General features: G+C 36.5%; 1 protein-coding gene and 3 non-coding genes across 4 annotated transcripts in view; 3 read left to right on the top strand and 1 right to left on the bottom strand.

Annotated features, from left to right (window-relative positions):
- The window catches only part of LOC126375406 (neurobeachin), a gene marked incomplete at its 3' end in the record, with an annotated part of 592,334 nt that overhangs the window by 322,271 nt on the left and 257,760 nt on the right, over positions 1-12,303 (bottom strand). The gene's annotated exons all lie outside the window — the stretch shown is intronic.
- On the top strand, positions 7,065-7,137 carry Trnaa-agc (transfer RNA alanine (anticodon AGC)). Its single transcript has one exon. It is a non-coding gene; the product is annotated as a tRNA-Ala (tRNA).
- Trnaa-agc (transfer RNA alanine (anticodon AGC)) lies at positions 8,616-8,688 on the top strand. The gene has a single exon. It is a non-coding gene; the product is annotated as a tRNA-Ala (tRNA).
- LOC126375812 (U6atac minor spliceosomal RNA) lies at positions 8,964-9,049 on the top strand. Its single transcript, XR_007567655.1, has one exon. It is a non-coding gene; the product is annotated as a U6atac minor spliceosomal RNA (small nuclear RNA).

Here is a 12,303-nt window from a genome sequence, read left to right on the forward strand (position 1 = left end):
CGCATTTATGAACTCCTCATAAAAACAAAAGAATTTAGCCTTTTCCACCCATTTCGAACTTGATATTAAACCTATGATATGAAATATTTATACGTTTGATATTAATATCTATTGGGTTGGCTGGAAGAGACATATCGCAAAATGTCTTAAGAGCGACACATCTAAAGCGTCTGAGCGCTTGTCAGACAAAGAGCGACTTGCCACTGCAAACGTCATTTTAAGCTTTTACATTATGCAATTTATTTGAGACTTCTTGTAGATTTACATTAACTAGCTGAGGGCTCTCGAGACATTATTCGAATAAATGGCATATTCCTTTTAAATACCTTTCATAATCTTCCTGGCTGCGTGCCTGTAAGTAGTTATTCTTCGGAGATAGGCTCAGCAGGTGTTAGCCACCTCCATGTCTATGGATTAGACCGGGGCTAATCGCGGGGAAAGAGTTGTTTAGATTTATGAACAGATTTAACCTGAAGATTTATGTTGGAAGAAAGTATAACAGGGATGATTAAGAACCGAATTAAAACCCCGCCCTGCGCTCCCATAGTTTTAAGATTGTCTGCTGGTAGAGATTCCTACTAGAAATAATCTGAACCGTTTGTCTGCCTTGTGTTAGTCGATTTGTCTTTATATCGTATTCTTTGTACAATAAACTGTTAAATAAAATAAGAAATAATATTAATTTATCTTAAGTGCAGTTGAGAACTGATATTAGGCAGCTACATTACTCAATTGTATACCAATATTTTATGTTTATTTTTATATTTTTTTTAAGAACGTCTAGGGCCCTGTGCCGAAGTTTTTCTTGCAGCTTCTTTTCCCCGGCTATACAGGTTGTGAGAAGCTGCAGTAGTTTTAGGCGGATGAGACGTTCGTTATGTAAAAATTGTCGATTCAAAGTGTAACTACGTTACCTACTGAATAAAGATATTTTTGAATTTTGAATTTGAATTTTCACGAACACAATTGGCTCGACCATTATAGACGGCGATACGGCTCACCTATCACGTTGGTCTAACAGAATGCTCGGCGAGGTGTGGGTACTTAGTTCATCTCGCGACAAATGCACCTCCGACTCCCGGTTGGGAGTTTTATGTTACAAACGACAATTATTTCGGTTTTTACGACATGGCCGGGAAGATACGGAGAACAATCATTCTTCTTCTTCTATCGTGAGGGTTGTGAGGTGAATTACCCACATCATCAACCCTGGTGTCAGGGTTATTATAGAGCCGCCAAAGGCTCCAGACATGGCTCATGTAACGAATACTTACATCAGTAAGTAGTGACCGGGACCAACGGCTTAACGTGCCTTTCGAAGCACGAATCATCTTACTTTTTGGACAATTGGGTGATCAGCTAGGGATCACGAAGTTATTTTAATGATATGTTATGTTGTGTTGTATGTGTGGTTTTATGTTATGTTGTTATGTATGTGTGTGTGTGTGTTATAAATAATAATAATAAATAAATGTTCTCGCCGGGATTCGAACCCGGGACCTCCGGATCGTGAGGCCAACGCTCAACCATTGCACCACGGAGGTCGATACTCTACCATTATAACGTTATTAATAACTCCGACAATTCCACAATTGTCAAATAAGACTTCAATTTAACAGCAGGTGGTAGTCAATTCTCATCAAACAGAAACTCGATTGAAGTGACAAACTTCAACTCGAAGTGCAGACAGGGTGTGCAACTTCCAAACTTAACTTGTGTAAGACTGAGAGCAGAAGGGTTAGGTGCACTTAGGTGCTAATTCCTGCAGACGCCACCTAATTTTAAGTCAAATTCAAATTCAATTCAAATTCAAAAATATCTTTATTCAGTAGGTAACATAGTTACACTTTGAATCGTCAATTTTACATAACGAACGTCTCATCCGCCTAAAACTACTGCAGCTTCTCACAACCTGTATAGCCGGGGAAAAGAAGCTGCAAGAAAAACCTCGGCACAGGGCCCTAGACGTTCTTTAAAAAAATAAAAATAAACATAAAATATTGGTATACAATTGAGTAATTTAGCTGCCTAATATCAGTTCTATACCTGTCATCATCTCATCCGTTAACAAAGAATGATACGGGTAATCGACTGGCATAAAATTTATGCAATACACGTCAATTTTAAGTAGAAATCTAAAACAACCGTCTAAAAATTTTACATCGGCCAATAACCCGACGGAGTTAAGTAGACAGCACGTCAAACGGATTAAATACCAGCGAGATGCCCATTTTATTCGCCCTCGTTATTCATTCGTTTTAAAATGAACTTGTTGACAATCATCCGTCCCCTTCCTTTTCGGCGGATAAGAAAAAGACGGGTATAACTTAAAATAAAATTAGGAGGTGTCAGCAGGAACGGGGCCTTACTTGACCTACACTCATACTACACATTAGTCGTAGTGGTACAGGTTCAAAACCCGGTTCGAGCTCTAAACCACTGAATTCGACTTTACAAGTTTCAATTTACGTTTGGATCAATAATTGATATCACGTAATTGAGTCGTGTACTAGATTCAGGATAAATTATGAATTCTGATTACTAAATAAAGACATATCTAAAACTAACGAAACATATTTTCTTTTTTCTATTTTAACGTATTTATGAATTTAAAAAAGAACAACGTAATAATAAATTCGACATTTTATCACGTTTTTCTACGACGTTAAGAGTGTGCTTTTTCAAAAAAATTCCATAGACATTTTATGTTTTGACGTTTAGTAAAAAGTAACTGATTTGACTAGTTGGAAACCAGCCTATTTTGCTACCCACACTTGGTTAAGTACTTGTGAAGAATGCGTGGTAATAGGCCTTTTCATTTTTATAAGGATTTAACGTTGACTATTTTACAGTCAATGTGTAACCACCTTAACAAAAGCAAGAAGGTATATCAAAGGTCAATCTATCCTCACCTCAACCCAAGACCGAAATTCAACAAAAGCAATCCGACCGAATTCAAATGCGGGCCACTCTGCGCAAGAGTTCGCAAGCCGCAACAATTCCAAGTTTGGGGGGTCTTTGACTAAAATTATTACTTCCTAATTTATTACTCTCCATAAACTTCAGTCTTCACATTGAAATTCGGAAGATAACATTTAAATTTAGGATATTAATTCGAATCTGCGGAACCCTCAAACATGCAAATATAATCTGGGGTTGTTTAGATGCGATGTTGTCCTGGTACCCGTTGAACAAACTTCGAAGCTTATTGCGAGTTAATTTCTGATTTCCATAGCTTTAATTAAAAAAGATTCTTAAAGTCGAAATGATTTTGTCGAAACAATTTTAATATCTTTGCGCGGTACGAATACATAAGACAGTGCTCGATTCTCCAAAGGACCGAACAAAAAATTAAAAAAAATGGAAAAACAAAAATATTTTGGACATAAATACGAGAGACACATGCATCTGAAAGTAGTAGTACATTGTCACTGAGCTATTGCTCTTCATACTCCAATCAACAAATACTCCATTTAAAAAGTTTTTTAGTTTTTCTTTTCGTTTCTTTTTTAGCTAATATGGATGTGAAATTGTGGATGTGTATTTTATATATGTCACCGTAAAATTGTAAATAACGTTAGATTATAATCTATCTCGCGAGATTGTGAACTGTCGAAAAATTGTGAAACGTAATATACTGCTTACAATTTAACGTATTATTATTCGTCAGATTATAATCTATCGAAGTAAAACTGTTAAATCACAATCTTCCAATTGTCAAATTGTCTACTGTCCGACGGCTGTCCCTGATTGGTCGGCCTTGCAGTAGACCGTTCTGTGTCCATAGAGTTAGGAATAAAACACAGGTGTCAGTCAAATAAAATAAATGCTCTTCAAGATTGTGAAATCAAGTACGTATTTATTAATTATTTAGTAAGTAATCAATAATTCTGACATCACATGGTAAGAAAAAATGTATCAAAATTAAAAAATCTGAAACGTATCATTCAGTATACTTTTCGTGTGTAAGATAAACAACATGCTGGCGGCATAGGGGTGGCCCAAGGGCCACCCCCGCCGCACCCTAACCTACTGTTATGCCTTGTAAAAATTATGACAAAACACTATTATTCTAAAAAAGAATTATGGATATCTATTTATTAATCCCAAAAATAAGTTATACCTAACAAACCAGTATTTCTAGATGTTATTATGGGAAAGTAAAACTATTATGCTAAAAAACGTTATGCAAAAAGGATTATGAAAATTAAAATTATGACAAAAACATTTATGCATTTTAAGAGAATCCCAAATTAACATTATGCTCACTCTAATAGTTTTGTAACTCTATGGTTTAGCACGCGAGGTGCGTTTCGTATCACAATTTGACGGTTTCACTTCGATAAATTATAATCTACCGAAAAATAATACGTTAAATTGTAAGCAATATGATACGATTCATAATTATTCGACAGTTCACAATCTCGCGAGATTCGAATCGATAGATTATAATCTAACGTTATTTACAATTTTACGGTGACATATATAAGTATATAATACGTATAATATTCTATTTCATGAAATGGTCGAACACAATATCATGAAAAGGTCAATTCTATGATCTGGCCACGACATAATATATAATATATATATATATTAACCCTATATATATATATATATATATATCAGAATGACAGCAGAACAGACGTATATAAAACTTAACGCGAATTGTTAGGAAATTCTTCTTCTATCGTGTGGGTTGTTGTCGTCGATCAACCTCAATCCTGTCAATCAACCCTGGTGTCAGGGTTAATATTGAGCCGCCGTAGGCCCCTGACATGACTCATGTAGCTACTACGTACTAACTACAGTATAAGTAGTTGGGACCAACGGCCTGGCGTTCCTTCCGAAGCAGAGAATCATCTTAAAGAAGAGATCAGAAGTATCTACTGTTCAGACAGCGATTATTCTAATCAAGCTATTTTTAAAAGAGTAAAAAATGTTGCCCTCGTGGAAACTAGATTCGGCAGATAAATTATTCTCAAATACTGTTTTCGCTGATTATTTATCATCCGCTTAAGGCTGTCAACGGCAGAATAGTCCTTGGGACAAGTCGGTCCCTGTCCTAATTCACTCCCAGGGGAGGTCCAAAAAGATTCAAAGACCCTCAAAATTATCCACGTCCATGGTTCCAACCGCTTGACTATCGTAGAAAACTTTCCGGGCTTTTCTATAGAAGACCGCTGAATATTTTGCCTAGTATGTGGGATTTGACCGAGGGAAATAGGTCGAACTTTCTGGAAAATTGATTTGCATGAAGCGCGGGTGGGATAGTTCGAAAATAAGTTTTTTAACAGTCGCATGTAAATAGCTATACACTACACACTAGTGCAAGCATGCACATATTGTGAGGGATGTCAATCAATGACACATAAAAAGAGAGTTCTTGAATGTCATCGTAAAATCCTCCCTGCTCTTTTTCTCTTAGCGGCATCCTTTATAACGCATAGCAGGATCTGTAGGCTTAGCACTGTAAGCGTGCGACTCTTTCTCGCCTCGACATACGTCACCCGTCACTCTCTCACAGTACTGCACAGAAAGAGACAGATGATCTCTGTCGAGGCGAGAAAGAATCGCGTGCTTACGGTGCTAAGCCCGCTGACTTTCTTTACTGGAATAGTTAAGGAGGTCCCACCCGAGATTATTCGAGAAAGGAGTCGTCAATTCTAGTACTATATGACCATAGAGCAAGGAGCGGGAACAGAACCCGTTCAGTTTTTGAAGTGATCGAAGCAAGAAGAAGAAGTGGAAAAGTGAAAGTAAAGTGAAGTGAAGTAACAGCGTTTAAAGCAGTGTCTTGTGCAGTGTTTAGTACAAGTATTAGAGCGGTGTTTCGCGCAGTGTTCAAGTGACGCGTAAAGTGCGAAATTAAGTGAAGTGACTGTGCGAGTGCTGTATCACGTGGGTAGAGAATAAAGTCATTTTCCCTTGGACTTAGTTTCCTTTCAATCACGAAACCTACTTCCCTGACAATATTATATACATATGTTCACGCCAACGACCTCCGTGGTTAAGTGGTTGAGCGTTGGGCTCAAGATCCAGAGGTCCTGGGTTCGATTCTCGGTGGGGAAATATCACAAAAATTACTTTGTGGTCCCTAGTTTGGTTAGAACATTACAGGCTGATCACCTGATTGTCCGAAAGTAAAATGATCCGTGCTTCGGAAGGTACGTTACGCCGTTGGTCCCGGTTACTACTTGCTGAGGTAAGTAGTCGATACATGAGCCATGTCAGGGGCCTTTGGCGGCTCAATAGTAACCCTGACACCAGGGTTGATGAGGTTGGTACTTCGCCTCACAACCCACACGATAGAAGAAGATAGGTACACGCCTATATCCTGTTGGAGTAGGCAGAGACCATGGATTCCCACTTGCTACAATCCTGACACACCTTTGCTTGTTCCACTCTCATCAAAGACTTTAGACAGACCGGTTTAGAGTACTTTTGACCTGGTGTTTCTTTAAAACATCCTGGATCTGATCGCGGTATGTGTCGGCGTCGGCGTATATACGATCCCGATGACCCGATTACTCTAGCCATAAAAGCGGCCAGTCAGCTCGCGACACCAAACACGTGTGGTCGATGATTTCCCTCAACCAGCGCTCCGTCGATTAATTCGTTCAAATATTTTTCCTCTCAGACGACACCCGTGCCCAACTGGGCACCCTCAGACCTGTTGTCTTCGTTGTAACCGGTGAGAGCCTTCAGCGCTCCCCATTTGTCCGGCCAAGTAGTTAATGCCATCAGCGGCAAATCTACAATAAGTCACGTCAAAAAAAGATCGCGGTATGCTATTTAGATATGTAGTCTTATTTTAAAGGATTGTCGTTCCAGCTATGTAGCTCACAATAAAGTCCCCTTATAATATGCTTACATACAACAAAATAATATAAATAAAGTCATCTACAAACAAGAATATTCATAATCAAATCAAGTCTTGTCTACAGATAAGCACATAAAGTGAAAGGCGCTCAGAATTCTGCAATTGTTTCCTATCCTCGCCCGAGGCAAGGCTACTGGAATTCAATTATAATAGGATCGGTAATTTCAACAGAAATACCAACGGGGGCGTAGCTCAGATGGTAGAGCGCTCGCTTAGCATGCGAGAGGTACCGGGATCGATACCCGGCGCCTCCAATATAGCCTTTTGAGAGTCCAATTTTGTTTTAATTGAAAGGTTTCTTGTCCTCTTAAAAGTAAGCCTCTGAACCCTGGGACAGAAAGTATAACCTTAAGTATTTACGTACCTACATTACATCTTTGCGATAATATTTGTTTATGTACACTATTTCTATTAAAGTAATTTGGTATTATATTATAATGTATGTACACCATTAACACATGTTTATGGAACACGATGTTCGTGCGTCACCCAAAGGGTCCAAATAATATCAGCGTCGTGGTTCACGCCGCGACTTGTGCTGAGCGAGGCCCTTTTATCTCAGGACGTCCACCACCACCTTATGATCATTTCGACTAACATCCGTCTTGCTTTTTTGTAATTGTTTTAGTGGAAATTTGATATGATGTTGTTGTCTTTTTTTTGTGTGGCGTCCTTTTATAATTCGTCTATTCTATTCTATTTAAGGAATTATTTTGTTCGTCAAAACACCGTAATGTGAAGGATTTACATATCAGTTACTGACGTTAGTAATGGGTAAAATAAACTGCCGCGGTGATAATACTTTTCTTAGAAACGGCACATCCTGGACATACATAAACCCACGACTATATCTCAATTGGGGTAGTCACAGATCGATCCTTCACAAGATGTTCTAAGTACGCACTCCTCTATAACATTATTACTAACATAACATAACCCCACGACAATATCCCAATATCGTAGGCTTATGTTATTTATTTATTTATTTATTTTCGGAAAACCAACAGCTACTTTAAACAATATATACATATAAAAATATATACGATACAAGGGAGCCAATTATAGGTTTCCACAAATAGACACAGTATAAATCGGTGTGATAGCATTAATTATACAATACTATACTAAATACAAGTAAGGTGAACAAGCATAAGCACTAAACTTATTGAAAACTTATAGAAAAAACATAAAATGTTATGTTATATTACTTATGGTGAAAGATTACTGCGAGGAACGCAGTACTGCTGTAGGACAGCCCAAGCTGTATTATTGCTCAATGCCATGATTGCTCAACATCCAGATATTGACATATTTTATAGTTCATTAAACTCGTTTATGCAATATTCCATTTGTTATTTAAGTTCAACGTAAGATTGTATTATTTATAACAATAGTTACCCATGTTTATGATTTGTTAGTTTTAAGTTTACTGTACGTAATGGATTTTTCCGTTAGTGCAGTAGTAAAATAGGGCAGTGGTTTCCCTCTTGCCTTCTGTCCCAAAAAAAAAAATATTTATTTTTCTTTAAAAAAACTAGCATGGAAAATGCTGCACCGACAAGAGCTTGGCTCTTTATGATGATGATGCAGTAGTAAAACTGTTTTTTTTTTCTAAATAAATTAGCCCAATGTCTATATGGATAGATTTATTTCGAAACACAAGTGGTTGGCAATGAGTTGTAATTACTTTTGTAGATAAATGTAGATAAATAATTTCACTGCATCAGTCACCGGGGGCGTAGCTCAGATGGTAGAGCGCTCGCTTAGCATGCGAGAGGTACCGGGATCGATACCCGGCGCCTCCAATTTCACTTTTAAATCCCAATTGGACTTTTTTTTAAATAATAAATTACTCGAATTTATCTCACACAGAAGTTTTAATGGTTCATTAATAATATGAATGTCTTTAACGATACTTTATAACAATACCACGAGATATTGGAGTTTTGTAGGTACTGGGAAAACATGAAATATATTGTTCGATAACTATATAAATATTTTTTCTGTTTTAATGTATGTTTTTCTGTGTGCTTTTACACAGGACTAGAAGAGAATAAAAAAAAACAACTTTAACATCTTTGTGTCTATTGAAAGGAGAGACGGTTAGCACTCCCCTTGACAAGGATGGAACACATAAAATTGGTCGAGGCATGACCGAACATTTTTTTAAGGATCTCTCAATGCGTCTTATCGGGGCTTCGGGGGATGCTAGGGCTGGTAGTTATTTCTGTCAGAGAATTAGCCTGGCGATTCAGAGGGGTAATGCTGCCAGCCTGTTGGGCACCTTGCCTCGATGTGACGCATTGGAGGAGGTGTTTTATTTATAAGATGTGTTTGTTTTGTTTTTCATTGTTTGAATAAATTGGTCCTTACTTTAACATTAAACAAAATCATTCATGTCGTATGTCGAGTAATCGATTGTTTTATTTAAAAAAAAAAAAAAAATATACGGTCGAATTGAGAACCTCCTCCTTTTTTGAAGTCGGTAATAAATGATGGGCCATTATGAGCTGCTGGTCCAGCTGAGCTGATCACCCAGCACCATACAGCTCATCATATCCATTATCCATCCGAGAACTTCGTATCAAAATCAAAAGGTAACTATGACAGTAGGTATTATAGACAGGAGATCGTGAAAGTACAGTGCTTCTATCGGCGCATGGCAATCATCACATATCCGAATACAAATTAATGCTAATTTCCTTGTTCATCAATTTCACACCTAGTTCACGCTTAATAGGGTAGTTTCCAACTAGTCAAATCAGTCACTTTTTACTAAACGTCAAAACACAAAATTACTATGAAAAGCACACTATGACGTAATAAAAAACCGTGATCAAATGTCTGACTTATTATTACGTTTTTCTTGATTAAAATTCATAAATAAGTTAAATAGAAAAAAGAAAATGTTTTTCGTTAGATCTGTCTTTATTTAGTAATTAGAATTTCATAATTTATCGTGAACCTATTACACGACCCAATTATGTTGCTACCTATATTGCTTCTCTTCATTTTGATCAGAATAATAATAGGTGGAAGATGTAATTTTGCCTGGGTGTAATAAAAAGGGTCATCATTTATATTCAAACACAAGCATCTGTCTGTTATCCATGAAGGTTAAACGAAGGAAAATCTTTACAGCGAAATCTATATTGTTTTTGAGGAGCAGACCTAGTACACTTTTTTTTTTTTTTGTTTTCCCCGAAGGGTAAGGCAAAGGGAACTATGCCCATACAGCCATGTCTTACGTATTTTTTTTTCTAGATGATTAATGAAATAATGAAAGGTGATGATGATGAAACCTAAGCCCCCACCCTCGGAGTAGACTCCTACTCCGAACCCCAAACGAATTAACTCAAAAGTCCGCATAAACTTTCGAGTTATGAAGCGGCTTCCTGGCACGAAGCGAAAATAGGCAGATACACTTTGTTTATTGAATACTCCGACATAATAACACTCGCGAATGTCTTCCGACTAACTTAATGCGATCATTAACCACAAAACACCACTTCGTATTAATTATTTTGATTATTCAATGAAGAAAGCAACTGTCCCGTTCCCGTTTCCCGCCAAAAAGCCAGACCTAGTACACGACCCAATTCAATATAACAATGAAGAATGAATGTCTGATTTTTATTATTATTGTTTCTAGAGTAAATAAATATTAAAATAATAAAAAAAAAAAACAAAAAAAAAACAATGAAGTATTTAGTTCTGAATTCAAATTCTAATGTACGATAAATCGAAAAATTGAGAGACATGGAAATTAACATTCGTTTGAATTTGGAAATGCGATGAATGCCGATGAATATTAAGAAAATACGTACAAGCACTGTAAGTATCTTATGTAAGTTTTAATTTCCATTTTGATTAAATTTTGTATAGATATTTTATTTTAGCTTTTAGCTTGTAGTTTCAACAAATGCCTCAAAGGGGGTTGTAGAGTGCGTGAGATCCTGAGGTTTTCCTTAGATATGTGTTCAGGGTGTTTAAGGTGTTAATATACTAAAAGTCCCCGCATCTAGGGGGCGAGCCGGAGTGAGGGGTGGAGGGGGGGGAGGTACCTTTTTTATTTTGATGAGAATGGAAGAAGCGAAAGTAGTTTGCGGGATCGTAGTAGGTGGAACTCCGTGCCTACCCCAACAGAAAATAGGCGTGATTATGTACGTGTATGTATCTTATGTTGTATATTAAATATCTAAATAAAGGAGAGATCTCTCTTCTTCTATCGTGTGGGTTGTGAGGTGGATTACCAACCCCATCAACCCTGGTGTCAGGGTAAATATTGAGCCGCCAAAGGCCCCTGACATCAATAACTAATAGTAATATAATTATAATAGACAAAATAATTAATTATTATTAGATATAATTCGATATGTATTAGAAATCTGTAGTTGTGTATTAGTTATCTAAGTTATTGTTAAAGAAAAGAGATTGTTTTTATTATGTTATATATTTATATATGGTACACAGATTTCTTAGTTTATTGCAGAAGTAAGTATATTGTTTACATGTCGCAATAGGCATGTACCTGTAATGACTATGTGTATTGAATACTTTAGATAATAAATAAATAAAACGCTGCGAGTGTGATGGGCTCATTCGGTCGAGAGATGACCGGGTGAGAGCCTTCAGCGCTCCCCATTTGTCCGGCCAAGTAGTTAATGCCATCTGCAGCAAATCTACAATAAGTCACATAACAAAAAAAAAGGTCGAGAGGTGGTAAAAGGGAGCATTTTTAATTGAGTCTACTTGCGTGTGCTTTTGTTTTTTTTTGTTTTTAGTTTTCGTAGTCTAGTTTAAAATATTTGTAATTTTAAGATTATTATTAAATTATTATTAGTAAATTATTAAATAGAAATGCAGTAGTTTTAAACGGATGAGACGTTCGTTATGTAAAAAATGACGATTCAAAGTGTAACTATGTTACCTACTGAATAAAGATATTTTTGAATTTTAAGATTACCTAATAATAGTTTTACATTATATTGTATGTTTTGCAATAAAAATATATTTATAGAGGAATTGCGTGGGTAATCCCACGACCAATAGCTACTGAATAAATTGTCAATTATATTAATAAGCTTTTATCATGTAAAATAATTCCTATTTACTGTTTAATTACGAGGACGACATGGTCGTTATTCTTGTACCAAGTCCTTTATTAAATAAAAGATATAAAAAAAATATGTTCTTATATTTACTTTGCAAGGACATTTTGAACTATAAGTAAAAGATTTAAGTACTTACAGTTTTAATGATTTATATTGTGAGGGATTTTGGGATTGCTCAATTAAACAGTCTAGTACGGAACACTTATTTTTATTTTATTTTCTACGTATTACACCACCATCGTTTTTCGTCCGCCATCAGCTATCTTCCCCTCTCCTTCCCTTCTCACTCCTATCACTCTCACTCAT

Source organism: Pectinophora gossypiella, chromosome 19 (assembly GCF_024362695.1).
Source record: "Pectinophora gossypiella chromosome 19, ilPecGoss1.1, whole genome shotgun sequence".
NCBI lineage: Eukaryota > Metazoa > Arthropoda > Insecta > Lepidoptera > Gelechiidae > Pectinophora > Pectinophora gossypiella.